Source organism: Lissotriton vulgaris, chromosome 1_1, assembly GCF_964263255.1.
Source record: "Lissotriton vulgaris chromosome 1_1, aLisVul1.2, whole genome shotgun sequence".
Classification (NCBI taxonomy): domain Eukaryota; kingdom Metazoa; phylum Chordata; class Amphibia; order Caudata; family Salamandridae; genus Lissotriton; species Lissotriton vulgaris.
In genome coordinates this window covers 131891932-131906960 of record NC_141685.1, presented here as the reverse complement: position 1 = coordinate 131906960, position 15029 = coordinate 131891932, and the positions used below count along the sequence as shown (strand labels likewise).

Below are 15029 nucleotides of genomic sequence, written 5' to 3'. Positions count from 1 at the left end.
TCAGCGGATTCTCGTCGGACACAAATGGCTGAACGGAGACCTGTTGAGTGCGGCGATCTTGAAAGGATCTGATCCAGGATAGAGGGGTACCCTGAATCCCGAGAATGTATAGTCTCTCAAGCAAAATATCATGAGACCGTATCAAATGCCGCGGCCAGGTTGAGAAGCACCAGCATCGCTGCTTCATCTGCGTCCAAACATTCACAAATGGTTTCAGAAACCTTCAGCAGCGCAGTCTCTGTGCTATATCCGGATCTAAACCTGGATTGTGAGTCGTGTAAATGATGGCACATCTCAAGATAGCTCGATAATCGCTCTTGAACTACTTTTTCCAGGACTTTGGCTGGTTTAGGTAGCAGGGAAATGGGGCGATAATTTTTTTAAGAGTTCATTTTTCATTTTTGGCAATTTCATTTTCTTGACAAAATACTCTCACATTACTGAGCGCTTAAGTTTGTGAAAATTCTTAATTGCGGCTCTTTAAATTGAGCCTCTGTTTCATAGGATTCTGTTCGAGTTTCTTGCACTGACTTTTTTCAGCGCGCAGAGCGGGGGTAAACCAGGTGGCAGATTTTTTTTTCTAGAGGAGACAATAGGTTGCTCTGGGGCAACCGTTTAAAGGGCAGAGGCGAGCCAATAATTAAAGTTAGATACATCTAGTTCCAAATTCCCCCCCAACTGCAGATGGGTGCGAGAAAGGGCGGGGCCAAAGTGTTACAAGTGATTTTAAACCATTTCCTACTGTGATCCCGGGCCAAAGAGGAATTAGTTGATTGAGACAGAGTAGCCACACTAAACAGGATTAAAAAATGGTCTGACCATGTAAGAGGTATAGGCGGAGCGCGGCGAGATTAGGGTAAACAGTAAATCAGGAGTATGGCCGGCCCGATGGGTAGGGCCTCTAACCCGCTGGGTTAGATTAAGGCCTTCCAGGGTTTCTAGATGCTGTCCAGCTTTAGTGCACTGAGCATCATCCACATGTAAGTTAAAATCACTAAGGATTATAATGTGTGTATGTTTAAGCGACAGATCAGCCGCAATATTATAAAAATATTTAAAATGTTGAGGCGAGAGGTAGGGAGTCTGTACATAAGAATTCAAGCCATGGCTATATTCGATACAGCAGAGATGCTGAAATACATCGCTTCTAAGGGGCTGATGTTAGGGATTTTCCCAGCCTGAACGTCGGATCACTGCAATCCCACCACCTAACTTGTTGTGAGGCCTATTTATTCCCACAAAACGATATTAAGGGGGGATGCCAAGATTGAGGTCGGGATTAGAAAAGTCCCTAACCCACGTTTCCCAGGCATGAGTTGCAAGGGAAAGCAAAATGTCATCCGAATGGCGGGGTAGCGATCTACAATTGAGTAAACAGGCTTCATCGGGGGTGAAGACCAATTTGCCCCTTTGCGGGTCCAAAGCGCATTGAGTGTAGTCTGGGAGGGGCTGTGGGATCTAACTTAAAAGTGAATAGACAAGCGGCACAATTAAATTGAGACGGGACCCAGAAAACTCAAGTAAGGTCGGGGCACCACAGCACTTATGTCGCACTTCAAGCACTTGCGACCTAGACCAAAGGATTTGGGCACCGGAGGGGCACCCAGCAGCATTGCTGGCGCTGGCCGCGGAACAGGCGCTGACGGGCTTGCTTTTGGTGCGCCTTACGTGTGCCAGGGGCATGCCCGCTGCGCACGTCTGCTGCGCGCGTCCGCTGCACGACGGAAAGGCTAGGTTTAAGTAGTAAACGGGTGCTAGTGAGCTAACCCGCTTGTTCCACCTCCAGAAGCAGCCAGAAGTAGAGAAGCCGACAGTCCTCTATACTCTCCACTACAAACGGGCATGCCCGCCATGGACCGGAGTAAGAGGAAAAGAGGCAAAGAGTGGCTGAGGTAGGGGCCCTACATACAAGATAACCAAAAGTGCAATGTGCCAGCAATTGATTTAAAAGCAGTTAACCCCGTCCCTGCTGGCTACATTCCCCCGCTGTGCTCAGGGGAGGGGGGCGCGCGCAGCACCCCCATGCTCATGACGAGCTCAGCTCGTCATGAGCTACAGTGCTCCTGTGCTCATGACGAGCTGAGCTTGTCACGGCCACACCCGTTTCTTTAGAACGTTCAGCACAGCAGGGGAATTAGCCCAGCGTGCGAGCGTTCTAAAGGCCATGACGAGCTCAGCTCGTCATGACCACCGGAGCACTGTAGCTCATGAATGAATGAATGAATGACTACTCATTTATATCGCGCATGGTTACCCGGGGGCATCCCAGCGCTTCAGTGGACCAATTCAACCCCTAAGATTTAAGGAAATAGGAAGGTTTTCAGCATGTTTCTGAATCTAAGATGGTTCTCCTCCATCCGGATAGAGTCGGGCAGGCTGTTTCAAAGTTTTGCTGACTGAACAGCAAACCGCCTGCCACCCATACGGTTTCTCCTTATTCTGGGAACTGCAAGAAAGTTCTTATTGCTGGATCTAAGGGTCCTGTTGGTTTGATATGGACAGAACAAAGGCTGAATAAGATCAGGTCCTATTTTGGTTAGAGCTTTGTGGACAATGGTCATAGCCTTAAATTCAATCCTTTGTTGAACCGGCAGCCAATGAAGCTGCCGGAGTGCTGGTTTGGCTGAAGTTCTACGAGGAATCTGTAGTAGCATCCGGGCTGCACACTTCTGTACAGTCTGCAGGACCTTAAGTGTCCCCTGTGGGGCTCCTAGGTAGACTGCATTAGAATAGTCAAGGCGCGTTAAAATCAGGGCCTGGACTAGTATCCGCCTTGCTTCAAATGGAAGGAGCCCAATGATTTTTCTGAGTGATCTGTTCAAAGCGTAACAGGTGGCTGCTACTTTCTGGGCTTGCCCCAGAAAAGTAAGCGCTGGTTCCAGCCACCTCCCAGACTCTTGATTTTTTCATTTGGGGGGTGGAGCTGGCCCAGAGTGTTAGGCCGCCAGCCATCCACCGAGGAGGGTGCATCATGCCCTAACATCATGATCTCTGTCTTTGCTCCGTTAAGTTTTAGGAAGGAGTTATCCATCCATTCATGGACTCTGCTAAGGCAGGAGGAAAGTCTGTCATAGGTCAGCATCTGCCCGGAAAGCGTGATGATAAGCTGAGTATCATCAGCGTATGTCACTAGTTGCACGCCCCAGGGCAACACCACCTCAGCCAAAGGTCTCATATATATTAAACAAAGTAGGGCTGAGGGATGAACCCTGGGGAACGCCACAGTGTAGATGCATGGGAGGGGAAGAGATGTCGTCCTCAAATACAGAGAAGGTACGCCCAGAGAGGAAAGACTGCAGCCACCTCAGTGCGGTCCCAGTGACACCCACATCATTCATCCTATGGATCAGAATAGAGTGATTAACGGTGTCAAAGGCCACACTGAGATCTAATAACAATATGGCCGCACAACTACCTCCATCACAAATCTTCCTTGCCTCCTCAACTACCGCAATAATGGAAGTTTAGTACCCTGTTTGCATCTGAATCCGGTCTGAGTGGGATGTAATAGGTTGTTGTTTTCTAAATGGCTGGATATCAGGGAGTTTACATATGTTTCTGTAAGCTTGCTGATCGTGGGCAGCAGAGAGATAGGGCGATAGTTTGCCCAATCATCAGGATTGAGGTTGGGCTTCTTCAGTTATGCTTTTACTCTTGCCTGTTTCCAATGGAGAGGGACTACTCCAGTAGACAGGGAGGTATTCATCACCTCCTGAATTACTGGGGCTACAGTGTCTGCAACCAGGTTAAGGACAGTGGGGGGCGCTACATCAGTTGGTGATCCGGATTTCAGGTTACCCAGAAGCGACTGAACCTTCGTGCAGTCCAAAGGGGGGAAAGTCTCAAAGAGGGTCACATCCAGACCACGGGCCGGAGGTGATACTACCAGGGGACCTCTGAATGTTGAATAGATATCAGTTATCTTTAAGGCGAAAAAATTTGCTAATTCCCTGCAGCGTGTGTGAGCAAGAAGGGGGTCAGTCGTGGGGATGGGAGGGGTGACTTAGGACTTGAATATTTTGAAAATTTCCCTAGAGGAACTGGAGGCAGAAGTAATTTTGTCTAGATAGTAATTAGACTGAGTGGTTTTAATAGCTTTTTTGTAATTCCATAGCGCGGTCCTGTAGCTATTTTTGCTGGTTTAAAGGTAGTCTTTCCTCCATAACCTCTCTTTCTGCTTACAGAGCTGTTTAAGAGTTCTGAGCTCTGGGGTGTACCAGGCTTTTTTATTTGCCCCACTGCGATGTGAGAGTTCAACCTTAGGAAGGACAGTATCCAAAGATGCCTGTAGCCAATGATTGTAGCGGTCATTTGCTTCTGAGGGGTCATTGCTAAGTTCAGGAAGAGATTCTGAAAGATTAAGAATCCATTTCTCCCTTGAAAGTTTGGACCAAGCTCGACGAATTTTTTTTGAGACACAGGCCTGGCAAGTCTGTTCCTGACGAGTAAGGGAAAAGGACAAAAGGATGTGGTCAGACCAGGGAATCAAAGTGGATTTATTAAACTCAAGTGTGCTTAAGTTGGTATAACAGTGATCCAGCGTATGTCCTGCTTTATGTGTGGGGCCTTTAATAATTTGTTTAAGTTGGACCGTATCTAACACATTCAGCAGACTCTTACATATTGGGGTATCGGTTTTATCTAGCTGGATAGTGAAATCTCCTAGTACCGTGAAATTAGGGGCATTGCAGGACCGGTTAATAACAGAGCTAAGCAGCTCTTCACAAAATTGTCCGATCGGCCCCGGAGGCCTGTAAACCAGGAGCCCCGGAAGCGAGCATATTGGGGAGAGGGTAATCGAGAACATCATGCACTCTGCTCCAGCAATATTGACCTTCTCTAATCTGCAGCCTACCGATGTTTTATGTACTATCGCGATCCCTCCTCCTCGCCCGTCCGTCCGATCCTGCCTCGAAATTGCATAGTTCGCAGGCAGGGCTCGGACAATATCGGGGTCGGAACTATCATTGGTCCATGTTTCTGTGAGGAAGAGTACCTCAAGGTCCTGTTCTTCCAGGAGCAGGGAGATCTCTAGTGCGTGCTTGGGCAGTGAACGACAGTTCAGCAGGGCCAGTGAGAAAGGGTGTACCTCAGGAGCTTTTATATCCGAGGTAAAGTGATAATGACACCCAGTGCAGGTCTTGTGGTCCCCATAAGTTGCTTGAATGGTACAATTTGCTCCGTTCCTACCTCTAAGTTGTAGGAGTTGATTCCTGTTATATGTAATCAGGGGTTGATTAGCAGAAAAAGAAACAGGGGGGCTGGCCCCTGGGCCCGGCGTGGCCCGGACGGGCCCAGACGGGCTTGCCATTGGCGCGCCCGCTGCGCCCGCCCGCTGCGCGAACGGGATCCTCCATCCATTTTATGGGGAAGAAAAGGGCGGGAGTCGGCCCAGCAGCTAGTGCGGTGACTACGAATTCCCTCACCCAAGATGGCGCCTATCCCTCTTTTCGCCGCTACAGAACCTCAGTCGTTCTGGGCGGGTACCAGGGTTCGAGTCCTACAGGTGGTAAGTTGGTGCTTAAATTTAAAATCAAAGTATTCCTAACACAGTAAAAACAGCTAAGCACAGAGTTTAAATAAGGAATTAATGGAGCGCCTAACCCCCGGCTTCCGCCTCAGGGGAGAAGAAAAAGGAGCACTGATCCTGAGCATGCAAGGGGTTAAAAACACAAATATTCATTTCAATTTCAAAATTAAAATACAAATAGTGCGAGTGCCTTACATCTACGCGTGTCGGGTAATAAGATGATGTTGAATATTTTGGTACGTCAGTATGTGCGAGTGAGGAAACTAGGCCTAGTGGAAAAGGGGGCACCTCGTTGGTCTGATCCATTGAGTATCGTAAAGGTGTTGGTAGGTGCAGTGAAACTTGAAGATGGGAGAGTGCAGCATTTATGCCATGTGAGTGAGTGCAAGGAGGTTAGCGGATGTAGGAGAGTAGGGTCTGCTTCCTATGGTTACCCCCACTTTTTGCTGTGTTTCAATGGTTTATCGACTTTAGTCTGGCTGTGGGCCTGCTAATCAGGACCACAGCCTAGCTGTTCTCTCTCTAAATTGGTTACATATACTTTAGGTACACTCCAGATTGGTTACTGGGTTACCCTTGTGAGTCCCTAGTATATGGTACCTTAGGTTCCAAGGGTATAGGTACTCCAGAGGCCTACCAGGGGCTGAAGCATGTGTTATGCCACCACTGGGAAGCCTTCCAAAATGACACCACAGGTCTGCATTTGAAGCCTGGGTAAGGTGGTGTAAGCACCCCTTACTTAGATATAGTATACCTACATCTTCCTAAATATATAGACACATATAAACCTATAAGTCACTCCTATGGCAGGCCTTGGCAATCCTGAGGCAGAGTGCTTGGTCTTGTGTGCGGGTGCCCTACCATGAGCTGAGCTCTTCTGCAGCTTTCGGAAACCCTTCCTTATAGCTGTTCTACGTTACAGCCAGACCATATACTCTTAAGTGCATTATAACCTCGCAGTAAATGCTAACTTTGGTTTGGCTGCATCAGAACATGTTGTGTTTGGTGTCAAACACTTTGGAATCCTACCCCTCCACCAGTTCTGGCGGCGGGGGTAGAATTCCACCCTTCTAGAGGGAGAAGACATGTACACACTGGTATACCTGGTAAATGTTTAAAAGAGCCTCAGCATCACAAAATGGATCCTGCTGCCACAGACACGAGTCTGACCTCCTGCTGCTGGACGAAACTCCGGCAGGGTAGGCCTGGACAATAGGTTTCCTGTCCAGGGAGGTGCCTGCACCTCCCCAGACAGGCTTTAGTGTATTGGGGCAGGGTGGGTTGCATTCAGTGAATGCTTTTCAGACACTGCCGGGGGCACACACAAGGTGGCCTTTGCATTTCCCAGTTCAAACCAGTTGCTGGGGCACTCAGCCCCAGCTCTGGTGTGAAACTGGACAAAGGGGAAGGGGTATAACCACCACCTACCCAGGTTCTCCCATAGGTGGGACCCCAGAGTTAGTCCAACCCCTAAACTTAGTATAAGTATAGGAACCCAGTCACTGAGACTTTAGATTACCCTGGACGAAACTCTGCAACATATATCTTGGACCTTTGACATTCCATATTGACTGGAAGATGGAAGAAATCTCCCTTGGGGTTAAGGAGTGTGAAAAGAAGATGCAGATTCCAAATAAAGTTGTCTTCTATATTGTAAGTTAGATATATCCATATAAACCCCCGGCCAGAGGGACAGCATCCAAAAACTGACTCTCAAGTACTTCACATGCCACCATTCCAAGATGGAACAGTAACCATGGTGGCATGTGCTGCACTTGTAAATACACTAACCCTTTAAAGGTACATAAGACATTTGTATATACAGTCCCCACTTAAAGAAACATAAGACCCAACACATCTTCTCCCTTTACATTTGAAACAACATATTTACATAATAAATTTCATCATAACAAAAACACACATTATACATAATCTTTGTATTTAAGAGGCATCTTTTGCACTCTCGCGGATACCCTAATAACAGGTTTATCAAGTGTAGAACCATTTCCATGATGTACAGGAACAGGCACACTTTGAGATTCCTTCTTAGAATTGACATGGACATTCTGTATAGCCAATCTTTGCATGTTCCACCATTTACCATCATTTAACATCACCGACCTTCCCTTTACAGAAACGATTTCTTTGGAACAGGAAAATTTAGAATGAACTTTGGCGATGTACCCAGGAAACCTAACCCTGACCCAATCTCCTACTTTGAAACAAACTTGTTTCCTTCCCTTAATTGACTCATTAGTAATGTATTTGTCTTGAGCAATCAAATTATTAGCCTTTACTAAATCAGTATCAATCTTGGGAGCACTTAAATCACACATCCAGGGCCTGACTAACTTCGAAGACGCAGACCTCCCTTTCAACAAAGTAAAAGGAGAAACCTTGGTGGCAGGATTTGGAGTAGTTCGCAAAGCCCAAAGTAAGTTAGAAAGTTCCTTCCTCCAATTCAAGCCATTTAGTACAGATAATCCCTCCCCACTCCCCTGTTCAAACAGGCACCAATGTAGCATCTTGCCAGTCTGCATTTTCAAGGCTCCTGATGGATCCCAAAGCATCTGCGACACAGGACACAGACTTCTAGACATCTACGAGGCTGACACGAGTCCCCAGCAAAACTGAGACCTGTAGCTATCACGAGAGACGTGGGACTGGAACTCCTGGACATCCTGCATGTTTGCTAGTGCATCAACTTTACGAGCTTTACCAAAGTTATGCACTGGGTGACTTGTAGTCCAAGCCCTGAGCACCTTTTGCCTTGAACATTGTGGGCCCACACTCCACGAGTGTTCCGTGGGCCCACTTACAGCATTTCCGCTGAAGGTGCCTTTGCAAGTCCTAGTCTGTTGGCTAGTGGGTCCCCATGAAGGACTCTACTTTGTTTCTAGGGCTTCCCTGGTTGGCCCAGACATGCCCTGACTCCCCTCCAAAGGGTGAGTCCCTCAGACCTTGCTGGTCTGCACTGAAGCCAATCTTGTCATCTTGCATGGGTTGCTGTTGCCAAGGCTTGTTAGGTCCAATCCGGATACCGACACTGCAGCTCTCGATATCCTTTGTGGGACAGCTCAAATCCAGCTCCTGGTTGTCGTCGATGCCTCCTGGACCTCATGGCTGAAGAGTCAAGCTTCACCTACTTCCCTTGAAATCACACGACATCGGCTGGCATCTTCCTGTCGCCATCCTGGTCACTGGCTAGTGAACCAAACTCTGTCCTCTCTGCTTTCAGGTTTTTCAGATCTCCGATCCACTCTTGGATCCATCCGGACACTCTTCACCTGGACGCCTGCAGCATTTCTACGCAGCTTTCTCTCCATTGGAATCGACGACGGAACACGATACGAAAAGACACCTTTGTACCTGGCTTCCCTGGGTGAGGTAACACGAGTACTCCGGTGCTCCCGTGGGTCTTGACTCTCAAAGTGTCCAATTCTTAACGGGTTTTACGTAGTCCACTCCTAAGTGTCCTTAAATTTTAAAACTCTAACTCTAACTTTCTCCTTAGAAGTCAATGGTGATTTGCGTCTGTGTTTAGACACTGCATGCGTCCCCCTTGGGTCTCCCGCGTCCCTACCATGGGTGGTTCCTGGTGGCTCCAGCGATTCTACAGGCTCTAGGCCTGGTCTTTGTGTTGAGAGCGGTACTTATACCACTTTCTTAGTTTATGGTTTGCGAGGCCCCTAGGGCAAAACCTATACTCTGCTACTTTACTGTGTGCTATTGAAGTTCTTGTATTGTACTTTTGCCTCTAGACTCATAAAGAGATGAGAGGGGTTGTGTTTAGAATCAATACATATATTTTATATATATACCTTGTGTGGTATACTTTCATTTGATTATTGAAGAGATTATCGACTGGTAAAACCAGCTGCTTTACATTGCTTCAAGACTTAGCCTGAAGGCTGCTCTCCACAGGTACTACTAGGATAGCATTCTTAAAAGGTTGTCTAAACCTACCATCAATAAGGGTCGTTTTGGCTGGTGCAAGGTGCCCACTAGAATAGTGGACAGCATATGCCAGGCCAACTTCTCACAGCGGACATAATGGTCAGGAGTGTGGCATGCATGACACTGTAAGTGGATACTTGAGGGTGATGAGGTGTGTTCAAGGGTTGAAGCAAACGCTAGGGTGAGTGAGATGTGTGGGAGTTGTGGGGTGGCCAATGGTGGATGGAGGTCAGAGGGATCCAGATGTGAGAGTTCTTCGAAGTGCGAGAGACAGTAAATTGCGTGGTCATATGGAGTAAAAGGGGAGCAAAATTGCACCGGGTTATGTGCCTGTTTATATAGGAGACAGAAAACTAACAAACTATTGACTGGAAACACACAATAATTGTGCTAATCTGCTGTGATATTTTATTTATATAACATCTTTTTTTTGGAGATTATTTTTTCTTAGTTCATCATAGTTATAATTTACTACATGTAAAAAATCGATACATATACAAAACGTGAGAGAAAAAACAATTAAGTCAATTATTATAAAAAAATACAGAAGTGCATTCCCATTTCAACGCGTTTCGGCGTAAGCCTTCTTCAGGAAGTCTGTATTCATGCACCAATATCTTAACTGAGAAACAGAGATTATATGTCATTAGTATGATATAGCGTTTTCATTTCTTCACATATTTGTTATATACATATCATTTGATAATTTGTTCGCTTAAAATCGATCTCTCTAGTAACACCCTGTGATGGTAGCATAACTAAGCCCAAAATTCCCTATATATACACATTTTAAAATTGACATGTATAGACACATATTCGTTTCTTTATCTACAAAGTTAAATTTTTTCTACAAAGTCTATAACAGATTTTATACAAATTCTCACCACATAATTTATACACCTATATATGCTATATACACTATATACATTTTTATACATTCAATTAATACATGTTACTGTCTACTAGTACAAAACTCAAGGACTAATGGTTCAAGCCAGTAGATAGAAACATCCTCCAATACATATTCGACTTATTTCTACAAGATGACTAGAGGGTCATGTATGAGGGGGAAAGGAAAGGGCCAACACTGTTAAGGACCAGACATAGAGGAGTGGATAAAGCTGTCCTCAATGAACGGGGGGCGGCCTGGCCAATATATCCAACAGAACAATAAAATGCATGTAGTAGTTAGCTTGGAATGAAGCTGCCTGTAGCCTAGGCATGGTACACAGAAACATAGGAATGTATAACTATGGTAATACCTGCTGACAGATGGAGCACGATCGAGATCTGTGGTCTGACGTCTAAACTGGGAGAGAAACTTCCGACTGAATTTATGGATACCGGATATGTCCTCTAAATAACATAAATGCAATAAATGGAATACTGTAATTGGTCTAGGCAAGGGACAACTATTCTAGAATAAGTCTGCTAATTGAAAATAAATATACCTAATAGTGGTTTTTGTATTCACAGTTGATAAATAATCCAGGAATGGAAGGCAACGTTATTTAATGGTGTGATAGTGCCCACTCGAGAATGCTATGAAACCAAGAAGAAACAAAAGAAGCTGTTTAATCCACCAAGCTCACTGTGTGCAATTAAGACAAGCCTGGACTGGTCGAATAAACGTTCCTACCTTGAATGGATAATATGTTGCCACCAGTCGGAGGGTGTGCCAGTATTGTAAGGGAGGATAGTAGATCGTCAAGATTCCAATGGAAACTCCATCTGAAATAATTATTGTATGTCAGCCTTGTAATTATACTGACAAACCGGATGAACCCTATCTGACAATACCTAGATTAACGACCCACTGTGTGGAAGAATACCAATAATAAATAACTTCTATTGCCGGTAGACTCACGTGTAGGTCTGAGAACTGGGTGTAGCCCATGCCCAGTAAAGTCACATGAGATGTAAGTGACATGTAAATGGGGCCCCAACGAGGCTGAGCCTCTGTCTTGGTGAGAGTATAGACCATGTCCAAAAACGGAGGGTTTTGGACAAAGAGTGAGAGACGACATTACTTAACTCACTGACGCTAAAAAGGGGCAATCTTACTAGCACGAACGGGGGCTCGGACGGATGGGAGTGCTTACCGTCAATCATGGAGGAGAGTCCATAGTGCGTGCGACCGTCTGCAGGTTCTGCTTGTAAGGGGACTAAGGGATGCGTTCATTTTAAATTTAGTGGTAATGGCGCGAGAGCCCGCAGTTATCGCGAGATCAATTAGATAGCCGGCTGGTGGGAAGTGTATGTCGTGTTGGGATCGAGCCTGACTAACGGGAGCGCCATCTTAGAGCTGTGAATTATTGACTAGATCGACCTGATACCTAATGATGGATACTAAAGGCATTAAGTTTATGAAGGTACTTAATGGAGACGATTGTATTGTTCACTACATCTGAGAGGCCTGAATAGTGTAATACTGGAACGAAATTTAAAAAAAACATAATATTCATTAGGACATTGACAATGTACAAAATGTCCTATAAAAGAACTTATCATTCCTGGCCGCGATATAATTCGTAAATGTTTGGTACCAACATCCGCAAATATTGCGTAACACATTGTGCAGCTGGTAGACAGAATATATATGTCTTATTAATATCGGACCTAACTAACGTGAGCGCCATCTTGGAACAGGAAAAAATGACCTGTTGAATCGACTGACATTCAAACTGATGTTGAATGCTCAAGGTCTCAGCTCTGTGAAGATACTTCACAGAGATGATTCATGTTTTAGCATTACTTCGGAACCTGATAATGTAATATTGGAACAAGACTGAAAAACCAAATTGTTTGTCTGAAAATTGAACGTATAAAAGACACCCTCGGTATGAACTTCTTATACGTGCCATGGATGTAACTCGAGAGTGTTGTCTCGGTGAAACTAGGTAAAATGGGGCTGGAATGATTAATATCTGTCTCAATCCCCAGAGTGGGGGGGGGGCGGGAAACGCTCCCGTGCTTACTCATGCGTCTGGCAGAAGGAAAAGCTATCAAGAGCAGGAGATAATAAATAGTCAATAGTCAATATGTATTGAGGATGACATCCATTGTTGACAACCGAATCATTGTACATTTAAAAGTCAGAAACATATTTTCATACATAAATAAACAATTGCCATAGTTAAGAATTACATGATAGCCTGTTCCCAAGGTATCTCCGCATTTAATCCTGTCACTGCTGTTCCCAACAAAAAGATCCAATAAACTTCTCTTAGTTTTCTGATCTTGTCTGTGTCTATGCCTGTTTTGGGGTGTATCCTCTCAAGGATGTACCAAGACATTTGATCTGGTTCATGATTCTGTGCTAAGTAGTGGGAGACCATAGGAGCTGTTAATGTGTGTGTCCTGATTGCAGACCTATGCTCTGTCAGTCTTACATGCAACGCACAACCTGTTTGTCCCACATAGCCTTTACGACAGGGACAAATGATTAAATAAATCACGTTAGAGCTCTTACAATTATTTAGGTCTGTGGGTTTGATCAGTTGTTATTAAAGGCCAAAGTTGGACCTTGCAATGCTGTCGCACAGGATTTACAATTCGAACATTTGAAAGTGCCAGTGACTGGAAGTGCATTAATCATGGATTGTTGTCCGCTAGGGGTACCTTGTGCCATGCGGGAACGTACTATGTAATCTTTTAAAGATTTGTTCCTTTTGTATGCGAACATTGGTTTCGATAACTGCTTCTCTTTTGGTATGTTCACATTTAATATGGGCCAATGGGCACATACAGTCTGTCGGATTCGTTCGTTCAGAACTGAGTGCTTAGTGATAAACACCAGATTGGAGTTACTTTTTTCTTTACTTGGAGCCAACAATAGCTGTCGATCATAAAAGCGAGCCCGCTTATATGAATCACAAATTATCTTGTTTGGATATCCTCTTGACAAAAACTTGGACTTCATTGTTATGGATTTATCATCGTAGTCTGATAGATTTGTACAGTTACGTCGTAACCGGAGGAATTCACCAAAAGGGGCACTGTTTTTCTGTATGGTAGGATGATAACTATCATAATGGAGTAATGTATTTCTTGCTGTGGGCTTGACAAATACGTCCACTGCAAGAAGCCCATCCTGATGTTTAATCAAGACATCCAAGTATTCGACTTGTGACCTATCTGTGTGGTAGGTGAACTTGATATTATTATCACACAGATTTATCCACTGGAAAAATTGATCCAAATTATCCTCATTGTCTATCCAAATAAAAAATACATCATCTATGTATCGTGACCAGGAGGTCACGGATTCATAGAATGGTGCAATTTCATTGAAGATAAATTGATTTTCAAAGAGAGACATGTAAATGTTGGCAATTGTTGGAGCGCATGAGGCACCCATGCTGACTCCTTGCTGTTGCTTAAACAAGTTGCCATTGAATTCGAAAATGTTATCCATAAGGACAATCTTGAGACATTCTAAAACGAACACAGTTGGACATATGCCAGGCCAACTTCTCACAGCGGACATAATGGTCAGGAGTGTGGCATGCATGACACTGTTAGTGGATACTTGATGGGCGATGAGGTGTGTTCAAGGGTTGAAGCAAACGCTAGGGTGAGTGAGATGTGAGAGTACTTCGAAGTGCGAGAGAGAGTAAATTGCGTGGTCATATTACAGAGTTTGTGATGGGATAATATTATATTTTAGTTATTTACAGTGTGCATATTTATTTCCTGGTAGTTGGAGTTCTAAGGGGGGAAAGGGCATGTGTCATTCATCTATTGTTGTTGTTTTGTTGTGTTGGTTATTTGTACTGAGGGGTAGGTGGGGGACATTGGAGTGTTGTGAGTGGATGGTTGGTGAGGGACATGATCGGTATTAGAATAGGAACATTGGGGTCAGTTGACCAGGATTAGCTGTTGTGCTGGGGCTTGCTGGCATCACTCTCTATGTATGAGGAACCAGGAACCGATGAATAAACACTTTGAAGTTAATATTACCTATCTGCGGTGGAGTCGTTCTTAACTTGCAGTGCACCGTTTATTATCACCACAGTATGACACGAGCCTGCACACACTGCACTGCACTGTTGGATGTGTTCAGGAAACTGTTAATAGTGTGTTTAATGTCAGTCTATCTCTGTCGTTGCTGCCCGCGCCTGGAATGCTCTCCCCTTCCATCAACGCTCCAGTCCAACAGTAGCCCAATTTAAAAAGAATTTAAAAACCCACCTTTTCAGTAGCAGCTTCTAAACTGATCCCTGCTCCTCTGCCTTCGCTTCTCCCTTCGCGCCAGGATACTCCCCAGTAACAGTGCGCGCTACAAAACCATTTATACATACATACATACAATGTGCACCCACGCATAAACCCGCAACACTGCATTGCTCAAGGTGAGTGCGCGGTGGAAGAAAAGACCCAGACACGCTGCAAACAACACATTATTCAATTACTAAATGCACAGGTAACCAGCAAACACTGCAGAGCACATACCTTGTCCTTGGTGCCAGGAGATGCATGGACAGAATGTAAAGGTATGGGTGTATCACTCGCAGGGCCTGCCTGATATTTATCAGGCAGC

At 45.1% G+C, this 15029-nt stretch overlaps 1 protein-coding gene across 6 annotated transcripts in view; it reads right to left on the bottom strand.

Annotated features, from left to right (window-relative positions):
- Positions 1-11690, bottom strand: part of LOC147737767 (uncharacterized) — a 408580-nt gene extending 396890 nt beyond the window's left edge. For 3 of the 6 annotated variants that reach the window (XR_015302171.1, XR_015302273.1, XM_086944980.1), the window contains exons 1-2: positions 11590-11690; positions 11127-11218 (exon numbers count right to left, since the gene is read on the bottom strand). The gene's annotated coding sequence lies outside the window, so the exon portion shown is untranslated. Of the gene's footprint in view, positions 1-9893; positions 10110-10749; positions 10844-10938; positions 11030-11126; positions 11219-11589 lie in introns of those variants that run through there. The other 3 variants (XR_015302073.1, XR_015302120.1, XR_015302222.1) reach the window with 3 other exon arrangements.
- Between the last annotated feature and the right edge of the window lie 3339 nt (positions 11691-15029).